Here is a 12,719-nt window from a genome sequence, read left to right on the forward strand (position 1 = left end):
GTGCTTAGCATGTGTGAGGCTTTAAATTCAAGCCCTAGAGGGGAAGAGGGAGGAGAAAGAAGGTTAAATGGGGGGGGGGGGGGCTTCAGGCTAAGCCTTAAAGAGCCTTGTAGCACCAAGCCACCCAGTGATCTGAGTTCGAACCCTAGAACGCACGAGGTGGAGAGAACCAGCTACTGAAAGTTGGCCTTAATCTCCCAACACATAATAGAAAGTTAAAAAAAAAGAAAGTGCAGGGTGGTGGTGGTGCACGCTTTTAATCCCAGCCTGATCTACGGATTTCCAGGAAAGTCAGGGCTCCGCAGAGAAACCCTGTTTTGAAAAACAAAAAAGAATATATTCTCCTACTCTGCAAAGTTCTTCTGAAAAATATTTATTAGTATTGTAGGTGTTTGGAGGAGAAATAATGTTTGAAGGCCAGAGGATAACTTTGAGGAGTTGATTCTTGGTCTTGCACAGAAGCAACTTTACCCGCCGAGCCACTTCGCTGGCCTTGGGCAGTCCTTCCGAATGTCTTTCCTGCAACTCTTCCTGTTCCAGTAGTTTCCAACATCCCACTTCGCTTTTCCACCCTGGCAACCTAACAGGCCCTGAGCTACTGGCCCTTTAAGACTGCCTTCTTCCCCCCACGTGCTGTCTGGTTGGGCTGGCGATGCTGACGCACGCTTGACGTCAATAGCAGCTGGTGGAGTTTGGGCACGAGGAGAGAAGTTGGAATGGGGGTGGGGGTGGGGGTGTGAGCGGAGCAAGAAGGCGATCATTTGCATTTAAAGGGGCCTCTCCCATGTTAATTCGCACTTTAGAGAAATGTGTTCTGGGCAAACTTTCTGTCCTAGGCTGGAGATGGGGACAAGAAAATGGCGTGGTATAACTTAAGTCCATGGCGACGGGGTTTGAGATGTCCTTCCGCGGAAAATGGGAAATAGTCCGTCGGTGCCCAAGCACGTGACCCGGAGGGGGTGGAGGCAGGAGCGGGGGGGGGGGGGGGAGAGACTACGGTGCGCGTTCGTCTGCCCCCACCCCCACATCCTGCCCACCCAACTGCAGCTGCCACCACATCCTGCCCAGCCGGGGGCAGGGAGCCCTTGTGGGGGTACACGGACCCAGGACCCGCTCTGGCACCTCTTCCTATCCCTCAGTTCCAGGAGCCTCTGCTCTCTTCCCCGTGTCTGGTCCCAGGCACCCTGGTTCTCAGCATAGGATACTACGGTGCCACACGGACCTTGACAGGTTTCTAGCCGATTCTGCTATTCCTCACCTCAACTTTGGCCCGAAGTGGAGTTGTAGGACCACCCCCCCCAGACTCGACCCCTGTCCTTGGCTACCATGGTTATCGATGCAGAAATGAGGTGTACAGTAGAGTTAGCACAATTCTAACTCACACGGCTGCGCGAGTACATTTTGCTAAGCGCGCTCCACGGCAGTCAGCTCTGCATCCCCGCAAGAACTCAGCAGCTGGTGAGGAGTACTTTAGGTACCAAAACAAGCAAGCTAGAGCGTCCAGAAGAGAGGGACAGGGGCAGAGTGGAGGGTCCCACCCTCACGCCGAGACTATACACGCCCGCTTGCTGGGGGTCCGGTTCACCAGCGTGGTGGCAGATGCGGGGAGGGATTGGAAGGAGGTGGGGGGGGTCTTTTGCTGTGATCGTCCAAAAACTGGAGGAAGAAGGATGAGCTCGGTTGCTGAGTTGCGGGTGGAGGTGGGGATTGAGAACTGTCCAGATGGCGCAGGGGGAGGGAAGGTGAGAGGGGGAGGGCCAGCCGAGCAGCTCACCAGACCAGAGGGGGCGGCAGGAGCACTTTTCCTAGGTTGAGGAAGGACTGCTAAGTATTAGAGGGATGCTGAGAGGGCTGGGGACCTGCGGGAAAGACCTTTCCAAGCACAGGTGAAACCTAAGACGGGGCGGTAAAGGTGGGTTAAGGGTTGCCCGCTAAATCTCGCTTAGGTGACGCGGCAGGTGAGTTTAAACAGTATTCTTTTTAGGACGTCGGTGGGCATCTAAGTGTTTCAAACTCCCACGGAGGATCTTACCGCAAGGCTGGAAAGGTGGCTTCTTTAGAACAGATGGGTAGGAGCCGGCGAGATGGCTCAGCCAGTAAAGCGCAAGCCTGAAAACCTGAGTTTGAGCCCAAGACCCACTGAAAGGTGGAAGATTGGCTCCACAGAATTGTCTAATATACACCGTGATACTCTAACAAACACAGTGAGCTGGCTGATAGGATATGGGTGCACAGCCAGAGGTATTGAGGAGCTGGGAGACTCGGTCATTTGCCACGCCAGGAGATTCTGAGATGGGAAGCCCAGGGGCCGGAAGAAAGGAACTCAGAGTCCCTTTCAGAAGTCCAGTTTTCATCCAACCTCCAACATTACCTTGGCCCTTTTCAGTCGTCCGTGGGAATCAACACCTCACGACTGTTCCCTTCTCTCTCCTCTCCCAAGACGATTTTCAGAGTCTGAATTCTATCCCACATGTAGTGTCACTGTCCCCTGCTCTGGTCTTGTGTGAGTTGTCAAGTCAGCACGTAGGCGTCCAGGGCCCCCACCTCCCCGAAGCTCTTCTTTTTCCTTCTAGCTAGTTCTTTAAAACCTTCCCCAGGTGACTCACCTTCCTTCCTCATTCCTTTGTTAAGGACTCAACATTCCAGGTCTTGGAGGACCAGCCAGCCAATCATAGCTCTGGAAGGCCCGCCTCAGGTTTGAGATTGGCTGGGGTTATGGTTGGCGGGAGGTACACCAGGCTGCTCTAGGAGAGGTTGGGGAGGGGGATTCTGGGAAAGGATTTCTTTCGGGTTTGGTTTGGTTTTGAGAAACAACCTTCAAATAGAGTTGGGCCAGAGGGCTCTCTAGCTTGGATGGCCTCCAAGGTTGAGAGGCAGGTTGAAAACTCCTGAGGGCTTAGCTGTCCTGGGCCCATCCTGTTTTGTTTTCCTACGAGCTGGGACCCAATGGTCTGAAGGCTGTGTTCCCAGGCCTGTTCCTAAGAAGTCTTTACAGCAAGCAGCCCGGGATCTCTCCAGTCTCAACATTCTGCTTTTCCCGACGTCGGAAACAGCCGGAAAATAAACACCCTGATGACTAAACGGTTTCTCCAACTAGAGCCTGGGGAAGCACTAAAAATAGAGGCCACAGTGAGGGGAGGTTCCTCGCTGGGAGGGCACTTTCTCATCCTGCTCCCACCATAGCCTCAAGCCTGAACAAGGCTGTGATCTCCAAGTGCTTGGGGGAGGACAGATGCTCTCCTTCAAGTCTTTGGGGGCAAACCATCCTCCTTTAGGAGTACTGGCATCTCTGTGCTGGGAGCACACCCCCCCCCCCAATACTACTAGGGAAACTAAGCTGAAACATTTGGGGACCATGTGTGATACTGTATAAATCAGGCTTCTGGAAGGAGGGGCCAAGTAAAAGGGCTGAAAAGGGAGGCCAAGGGAATAGGAGCCTGCTAGCTTCCTGTTTAAGGAGGTACATGTCTGCCTCCAAGCTCTGCAGAACAGCCTTTTTGAACTTGTGCCTTATTACGAGCCTTGTTTGGACTCACCTGGGGCCCAAAAGGGCTCATTTTCATCTGAGCAGCCCAAGAGTCATACAGTGTAACATGAGACACTGTTCTAGTCCACTGGGAGCTCAACTCACACCAAGTTCACAAGCTAGGTTCTGCCCTCACCACCTTCATCTTATCCAAGAGGATGGAGAGTTAAGAACTCTGTGCTCTGCCCTCTTCATAAAGAGTGAAAGGATTTGAACCAAAACAGTCTGACTCTGGAGATTGAATTTAACCCACCACTTGTCGCGTCTCCTAGTCTCTCCCACACGAAGTCAGAACAGAGACTTTGTTCAGTAAAGTCTCCAGACTCTAATGTGTGAAGAACCTCATGCTTCTGTCCTGCAAGGCTTTGAAGTCCACGCCAGACCCTGTCATTTCCTCAAGCTCCAGGTAGAGCCAGCGGAGGAGGACTTGGAAGTGACAGGAAGCTGGACAGGAAGTCTGCCGGGTCAGTGTCCAGAAGCAATGGTACTTACAATCTTGTTGTGAAGCACTTAAAAATTCACCACGCCCAGAGGCTACCAGGGATTTTTTTAAAAAGTTGTTTGTTTTGTTTTTCGAAACAGTTTTTTTTTTTTTTTTTTTTTTTTTTTTTTTTTTTTTTAAGGAGAGTTACTATTTCTTCAAGACCAGGCTTCTGTGTGTTTCCAGAGAAGCAAAGGAGGTGGTGGATGGGTCCCGCCCCTTTAAATTACCCCCCTCGGTAGTTAAGTACGCTGCGGCCCCGCAGGCACTGAAGATTAGGTCACCCGAGAATTATGCGCTGTCGCTTTAAATGTCTGGGCGTCAACCGAGCCGGGTCAAGGGAAAGGAGGGGACCTGTCACAGGTAGAGGGAGCAGCGGAGCTCCCCAGGTAACCCCGAGGAGGGAACGCGATCCGGCGTCGGAGCTTTGTCACACAGTAAGTGTGGGAGCTGGGGCCTCTCAACACTCTCATCTTCCCAGAACTTATCTACTTAGACCCCTGCCAACTCTGCTGCCGGGGTGCTGGGGTCCCGGCGGCCTCGCTCCGTCCCGCAGGCGGAGGGATCTGGGCTCCACGCGCCGCGGTCGCGCGCCCCGGCGGGGTGGGGCGCAGGCCGAGGGCAGGGGGCGGGGCTGCGTCCCAGGCCGCCCTGCCAGACCCCGCCCCCGCCCTGCGGGGCCCTCCCATTGGCCCCCGGTTTGTCCGTCACCCTCGTCTACCCCTCCTCCCATCCCGCAAGCTAGGCTGCGCGGTGCCTACGTCGGCCTCGAGTCTAGGGTTGGAGGAGTTGCCTTTGGAGCCCGAAAGGAGGAAGGAAGCAAAATATCAACAACCGTCGAGGCGGCTTGGGCGCTCGGCCGCGTCCCCGCCGCCCGCCGCCGCCGCCGCCCCCACGCGCACCAGGGGGTCTGGGCCCTGCGGCGCCGCCCAGGCCGCGTGGACGCGGCGCCTTCGCTGTTCGCCGCCGGAGCTGCGGCTTCGCACAACTGAGGATCCCGCGGGCCGGGCTGAGGCTCCCGGTGCCGTGACACCCCGTTTCCCCCGCGGGCTGGTGAGTCGCGACGCGCGCCGGCCCCTTTAAGAGCCCCTCCCCCACGCCGCGCGGCTGGGCGCAGGGTGGTCTGGAGCGCGAGGGGTGCACGGGCGCCCTGGCACGAGCGTCCCGGGCCGGGCGGGGCGGCGGCGGCGGCGGCAGCGGTGGTGCTGGGGCGTCTGCTGTGACAGCCGCTCCTGGCACTCGAGACCCCGCCGCCTCGCTTCTTGGCGAGCGCAACGCACGTGGCTCCGGCCGCGATCTCGCGCCCGTGGGGGGTCCCTGGGTCGGGTGTGTCAGCGACTCCCTGGCCAGGAGTTTGCAGCTGTTAACATCTGGCAGGACCTCTCCGGGCCTCCCTTGGTCGGTGCGGGCCGAGCCGGTGCCAGTGGGGTTCCAATGAGAGGCTGGCCCAAGGGACTGCGGTCCTCCCGGCCTCCCAACGCATAGATGGGCCAGGGAGGCCTCCTAGAGATTCCACCCGAGCCCTCGGCGTTTCCAGTGGCCCTGGGCTACCCAGCCTGTCCCGAGTGCCAGCTCTGCCTGTGACTGACCCGCGCATTGGGGCCAGGCTAAGGGTAGTACAGTGGGTGGATCCGGTACCCTGCCCTCCGCGTGTGAGTTTCCCTCTGAGGCCTAGCTGCTTGGCTGTGTGAGTGGCGGATCTTCCCCCGCCCCTAGCCCTCAGTGGGTCAGACTGAGCTGCTTGACAGTGGAAGTTTGCCGTCTGGGACGGTGACCTTGGGCTGCTCTGGCCGGATCTCGGATCTCGGAGGGGAGCCTACTGAGTGCACTTGGCCTTGGGAGCTGTCCACCTTCTGTTCCCCTCAGTCCTAGCGGAGGTACCCTCGGAGGGGAGCATTGGTGAGGTAGTGTTCCCAGACACCCAGCTTCTGGCCTCTGGCCACTTAGCCCTGGTTCTCAGCTTGGCTATCCCAGCTCCCATGGCCTTGCCTGTGAATGAATTTCCTTCCTGCGTCTTCCAGGATGGGGGGTGGGGTGGGATGATTGTGGGAGTGGCTGAGAACCTTGTTATGTGGAGTGGTTGGCGGGGGGGGGGGGGGGGGGGGTGTTCTTTAGCTCCTGTAGAGCACTTTTCCCATTTATCCCAGAAATGGACACTGGGGGTTTGGCATCTCAGTGGTCATGTTCTTTGTTGTGACTCCTGTGCCCTTCACACATACATACCCTGTGTGTGCCTGTGCTTGCTGCGTGGACTTTTGTGAGAAGGTTCCCTGGGGAGGCAGAAGCTTTCATTCATTCCCATATCTACCAGAGTGGTAGAGCATTTTACCTGAGATCACACAGCAAATTTGTGTCGGAGCGCCCCTCTTTCTGCCACAGATTTCACGCAGGGAGAGACTCTTAAGATTAAGAGCGAAGATATACAAGCTTTGCTCTTCTTGCAGGCGTGGGCCTAGGGAAGAAACAGGACCCAGCCGGAAAGTATGGGAAGTCTTTTGTTGGGGGATGGGCACAGGGCTTGTGCTGCCTCTGCTAAGCTCAGTGCTTGGAACAGTGTGTGGGGGACTTGGACTGGAGGCAGGTGTGGGTTGCCCATCCCCCTCTGTGTGGTGATACCGGGCTGGAGAGCCCCAGCTCCCAGCTCTGGCCCTCTGGCTTCTAGTGCTCCTCATAGGCTGGGCTATGTGACAGGCTGGCTGGCTGCTGTTATATAATCTCTCTCCAGCAGGTTTTTTTCTCCCCCTTCCTTTCTTTCTTCTGGTGTGATGGGAAAGGTAGAGACAGACTCTCCAGGTTAGGAACTGGACCAGGGGATGGGGTTAGGTTCAGAGAGGCCCCACTCTGACCCTACTCTGGAAAGGGGCCCCTGCTGCAGCATCCTTGGCCTTTATGTCCTTGGCCTGGACCTCTGTCCATCTTCCTGCCTTCAGCTTCCATTCCAACTGAGCCCCCCCCCCATTGTCTTTCATGATTGGCCCTGGCCTGACACAGGTCCTTATGGGACACTTTACCTCCCACACTGGAATTGAGTGGGTAGGCTGGCTTTTTCCTGTTGCCTCTACGCACTGCCTAGAGAGAGTGGCCCACAGGAGAAGAGCTGCAGGCAAAGGGGACACTGTGGGTCCCAAGTACAGTTGATGCTGTCCAGTTTCCCTAAGGGGGTTGATGATGGGAGGCAGGCCCAGAGCCCATCGGCGAGGGTCAGATCTGGGGCTGCGGGTCTGTCTGTGATGGTGGGTTCTCTATCCCATCCCTTGGGACCATGGCTGGGCTTTGTAGGTTCTCTGAAGCCAATTGGCCTGAGAAAATTATCTCCCTTTCCAGAGAAGCGGGAAGGAGGAATGGTCGCACGCCGTGCAGCTTCCGCATCGGTGCAATCACCAGTGGCTTTTATGAGGTCGTCATGGGGCCAGAGTCCAGCCTACCCTCTCTGTCCTTCTGTCCCAGTTTGGTGACTTACTCATTGGGGAGAGGGTGGCATTAGCTGCTAGGAGCTGTGTTCGTTCTAGAGGGAGACAGCCAGCTGTGCCTTGGCTGACGTTGTCCTCCACACAGTTCCGAGAAGGTTGGATGGCGTGTGGATGGATATCACAACTTCCCGTTGAAGCTAGGTTAGGGAAAAGATAGCTCTTAACCCGGCCAGGAGAAAGGGGGGAATCTCAGGCATTCTCCAGAGACTGCTCAAAAGGCTCTGACCTTTGGCCTAGTGGAGCTAGTGCTGTTTGGCTCCTGGATATTTTCTCATCTCTCCCTGCCTAGGACAAAACATATTCTGAGGAGTTGTCCTGGGCTGTGGGAAGGCTGACCTCTGAGCATCTCTTTCCCCCCAGAAAGCAGGTTGAGGGTCTCCCGCAGGCTCAGCTGCACTTAGCGGGCCGCAGCAGGTCACGGGACACATGCGGGGAAGGTGTGCAGCGCACCCTTGGGGGTGTGATACCCACAGAGCAGCTGTTGCACTGTGGGGGGTGGGGGCAGCAGCGGCAAAGATGATTAAAGGATTGGAGAGTGGGGGGTGGTAAGGGACTAGAGGCAGGAAGGCGAAAGGCGCACAGAACCCGGAGAGCCTGTGCTGTGCAGGGACTGAGGTCAGAGCACAGATGGGCAGGCAGGGCCTGTCTGTGGAGAGCATGCTTTGTGAGTCAGGGAGCACTGGCTGACTTCCACCCTCCCTTGCTGTTCTGTTCCCTGGCTAGCCACTGCTCCCCACCCTGGACTGAGTCCTTGGGTAAGTTGCCCCTTCTCCCACCTCAGCCTCAGCTTTCTACGTGTGCAGGAGCCTCTCTTTTGGGGGCATAGGCATCTCTGTGTCTGATGGCCCCCACTCATCTCTCTTCCCATCTTCCATGAGCGAGGCCACTCCACTGTTTGGAGGCAAATCCTTGGTTTAGGAGGTCCCCAAAACATTTTGTATCTCTTTCCTTCATCCAGGCCAAGGACACATACACACGCCACCCACCCCTACCCCAGTTGCCAATGACAGAGTTAGGCAGGACTGCTAGTGTGACATGGATTGAGGGGGCTGACTGGCTGACAGCCCCTTCTGTGTAGGGTGCTGGAGGGAGTGACCTGCCTCAGGCTCAGGCCTGTGGTAAGCCACACCCAGGCGGGACCATATTTACTCATTTAAACTTACCCTCCCAGGAGGCCCTGAGCTCTAGGCTTGGTCACTGACCTTGGCGTGATGCCCCTGGCTGTTCTGGGGCCACTCCCGCAGCTTTGGGCAGACAGCATGCCACAGGGAAGGCGTGTCCTGCCTGTCCCTAGCTCTCCCCTCTGGCATCACCCATGTATACCCTGTTTAACAAGGTACATGGTTCAGAGACAAAAATTAGGATTTTTGAGATCCTCAGAACTGGGTGAAGGGAGCAGGGAACCGTTTGTTGTCTCTGTGAAAATTCTAAGCTGAGCAGGGTTCTGTCTGCTACTCGTCTTTGGTATTGGGGAAACAGGCTGAAAGACTAAGGATTTATTTAGTGAAGTCTACAGAGTTCCAGGATAGCCAGGGCTACACAGATGTGAGGTGGGGGTGCTGGGGGAGGCATCTGTTTGCACGAGCAGGAAGGAGGCTCTAAGCCACTCTTGACCATGGCACCACCTTGGTGCAGCACTCAGGTCTCGGGAGGGTTTGGTGACAATTTGAAGGTGCATTGTTTTCTGACTTCTGAGACAGTAATTACATCAGATTTCCCCATCAATGGAAGAGGCTCCAAAGCAAAGATCTGGAGCAGGAGTCGGCAACACACAAAGGCCCCTGGAACTGCTGCTTGAGGCCGACAGGAAAGGACTTGAAGGCAGCACAGGGGCAGGGCAGCTTTATCTTCCTCCCTGGCCCCTGCCTTTCCTAGAGGAAGTGGGTTAGTGGGAAGCTGCAGTCCGGACTCTCAGCCAAGACCCAGGGTGTGGGGATGCAGACTTGAGGTTTTGAAGGGACCAGCAGACCCTGGGGTGGCATGGGAAAAGAGGTGATCGCCCTCCCATGCCCAGTAAGCTGCCTCCTGGCCTCAAAAGCCCGTCCTTTGCCATTCCTAGGGTACCCTCCTCCCCTACACTGGGTTTGAAGGCTGGGAGAAGAGAGACAAGAGGTTCAGTGGGGTGGGGGGTGGGGCAGATGATAGGGGGAACAGCCTATTTTCAGGGTTCTTCCTGTTTGAGTAGGTGAAATGCGAAGCAGGGGCTGTGAGCAAGGGGTTAGAGGCTGACCTTGGGCCTGGCAGGGTTTTCCTTCTCTGGCATGTACTATGGTTGAGGGTGGAGTATCCTGAAGAGGGTGCTTCTTGCTCTTGTCTCCCCCCCTTGACATCTGGACCCCTCTCTTTTTGCCCCCACACCTGCCTGCCTCTTGGCAGACTTCCCTTGTATGGTCCCCTTGACAGGCCCTTGGCCAGGCATGGGGTGGGAACAGGTGTCCTGGCCCAGCTGTTACTACTCTTCTCCCCCACCTGTCAGCCTGTAGTTGGGGGTGGGGAGCTAAGGCGAAAGGAAGTCTTCACCTGTTCCCAGGGGTGGGCCTTGCTTGTAAAAAGCCCCTGAGAGCTTCCCCTCAGAGGAAGGACAAACAGCAGTCATTGCTGACTAAGTCAGAGGAGTCTCTCCTGTGTTCTGATGAAAACAGCGAACCCTGTTTGATGGTGTGTTTTGATGAGAGTGTGTGTTTGCCCAAGGGTGCTCAGGACCCATCAGGCTGAAAGCAGTTAGGCTAATCCCTGTAAGAGCCACCTTGTCACCTTCTGCCTATGGCTTAGGGAACCCAGCCACCGCCCAAGGCCCCTTTAAACCCTTGGTGCTCCTTGAGGTCACAATACCAGGAGGATTTGCCTTCCCTGATTGGATTGGCCTCTTTCTGGCCTGGCCTGTCTGTGTGTGGGTGGCCCTTGGGTCTGTGTACACTGCCTCCCATTACCCCAGGCCAGAAGCCCAGCATTTAGAGCTCAGTTTTTGGTCTGTTCCTAGATGCTTGAACAAAAAGTGGTGCCCCAGGAGAGAGCCTTTCTGAGATCCTCCAGCCTGCTCTGTGGCCCAGGTCTTGCTCAGAATTCCCTCCTGTTCCCATTTCCATGGAAGTCCGGCCACTCATTAACCAGCATCCACGTGTTGCAAGAGCAGGCAGCCCTAAACCAGCACAGTGGCATCTTCCAGCAACGCCTGTCAAGATGATCTGTGCTCAAGGCCCCAGCTGCAACTTTCACTTCTGTCTCCTGAGACCCCAGGGGAAGTAGGGTAGGGAGGTGGAAGGTGACACACTAACGGTCCCAACTGTCCTCACCTCTTCTCAACTAAGGCCTCTAATGGCCAAGGTCCTCCATACACTATTCTTGTTTAGGTGACTGGAGTGGGCTTAGATTGCCATGGCAGGATTAGCTATGAAAGAAAGATTGTAGTTAGACGCCAGAAAGGACCTCCCAGAGTAGGCAGACTCTGCTGGGCCTCAGTTAGTAGGGTGTGACTACTGTGTAGGTGCAGTAACTGGACAGGTGGAGGTTAAGCCTCCTGGCGGGGGGGGGGGGGGGGGGGCAGGGGGTGAGGCCTGGTGGTCTGCCAGCATGATATGAGCAAGCACCTTCATGACTCCTCTGTGTCTCCAGCTGCCCATCTTGGTTGCTTAGCTTCTGACAAGTTGAGCTTCAGTCCCAAAGTCTGCTCTGGGTTTAGGACTCAGTCTTCAAAGTCCTGTCTGTAACATGTAGCTCACGTCCACTGTAATGCACTCTCTTTGTACAGTGTAGGCAAAACAGGAGCGGCCTGTGCTGCTGTTCCACTCTGAGCTTACTAGCTGCACCATGCCTCTCTGTGCCTTTCCCTGGACAGGAGTGAAGATGGGAGGTGCTGGCTACATCCCTGGGTTGTTTGTGCATCCAAGGGTTGCTTTCTGGCAGAGAAGATGGACCAGTTTTGAGGTCTTGAATGCTTCAGGGTGCTGGGTAGGGGTGGCCTATGCTTTGGAGTGGGAAGTTGAGTTTGGAGGAATAAGGGTGGAGACACTATGCAAATCACCATGCAAATGAGCAACGGTGAGTCATAACTACTTGGCCTTTTAGGCAGAGCTGAAGCAAAGCAAAAGCTTGGGCTTCAAAATTGGGCCACACCAGAGACAGTGACCTTGGGCCTAACTGAGGCTGGGCCCTTGGAGGCCCCAAACTGTGGGTCCCATTGATGCTTGAGGGGACCCTGATATCTGCAGCGGTCATATTATGACCCTCCTGTGTTCTACCTGGCTCTGCTGGGGCGCCCCAGCAAAGCAGCCCAGAGCCAACTCTCCCTCTGTCTGCTAGGAGTGACAGTTCAGAAAAACACATCCAGGGCGGGTCTGCTCCCCTCTGGCTTCCGCAGCTGCAGGGGGTGAGACTGGCACTTGTCTTCGGAACTACATAGCTGGGTGTCCAGGAGCAGAATAGTGGGGTAGAAGGGCCCTGGGGGCAGGGGACCTCATCACTCTACCCTCTGTTATGCCATCCGCCGTGGGTGAAGCCAGAGGGCCAGTCCCTTGACTTGGGCACGCGGCCCAGACCCTGCAAGTTCTTCCCTGCCTGACCTACTCACTGCTTCTCCACCTGGATGCAGTCTCTTGTAGCCCCTAATAGTTCCCCAGGCCCAGCGGGTGGCTCTCTCAACCTTCTGGTGGGTGGGGGCAGGTGGGTGGGCAGAGGCCTGGGGATCCACAGGGCTCAGCTGCTACACTAGGAGTGAGAGCAGGAAGGACAGGGAGTGGAACACAGGTGACAGCCCCTCATGGAGAAAATGGGGTGACACTTCCCCAGGAGGTTTGCTAGACAGTAGAGGTGGGAGGCTGAGAGTGAGGTATGGGGGAATGGGCCAGGTGAAGCTAGGGAAGGGCGCCCAGCCCCCCTGGTACCCCCAAGTCAGTTTCTGTTCTTTACAGGCCGCCATGCCTGGGACCACCCCGCCCTAGCCTGCTTTCCTGGACTGCCCCCTAGCCCGCCCTTAGGTCCCCTGTTGGTGAGTTAAAATTAGCTCACTGCCCAGGCTAAAAATAGCCCCTGCCCAGCCCCAGGCTGCTGGCTGGGGGAGGGGATGGTGGGACGTGGTGGGAACCAGGATTTTAGGTAGTCAGACTGACAGAACTTAGAAGGCTTGGGCCTGCACTTTCAGATGCTGATGGGAACTCTGAAGAAGAGAGGCAGCTTGGGACAGGGAGGAGAGGAGAGGGCCTGGAGGATGCCCCGAGGGCAGGCTGTTAGGGCGCCCCCTCGGCTG

At 56.3% G+C, this 12,719-nt stretch overlaps 1 protein-coding gene across 11 annotated transcripts in view; it reads left to right on the plus strand.

Annotated features, from left to right (window-relative positions):
- Positions 1–4,196: 4,196 nt before the first annotated feature.
- Positions 4,197–12,719, plus strand: part of Mef2d (myocyte enhancer factor 2D) — a 32,086-nt gene continuing 23,563 nt past the window's right edge. For 8 of the 11 annotated variants that reach the window (XM_051157452.1, XM_051157442.1, XM_051157449.1 and 5 more), the window contains exon 1: positions 4,917–5,060. The gene's annotated coding sequence lies outside the window, so the exon portion shown is untranslated. Of the gene's footprint in view, positions 4,445–4,916; positions 5,061–5,806; positions 5,912–8,045; positions 8,233–12,719 lie in introns of those variants that run through there. The other 3 variants (XM_051157444.1, XM_051157445.1, XM_051157446.1) reach the window with 3 other exon arrangements.

Source organism: Acomys russatus, chromosome 15 (assembly GCF_903995435.1).
Source record: "Acomys russatus chromosome 15, mAcoRus1.1, whole genome shotgun sequence".
Taxonomy (NCBI): Eukaryota; Metazoa; Chordata; class Mammalia; order Rodentia; family Muridae; genus Acomys; species Acomys russatus.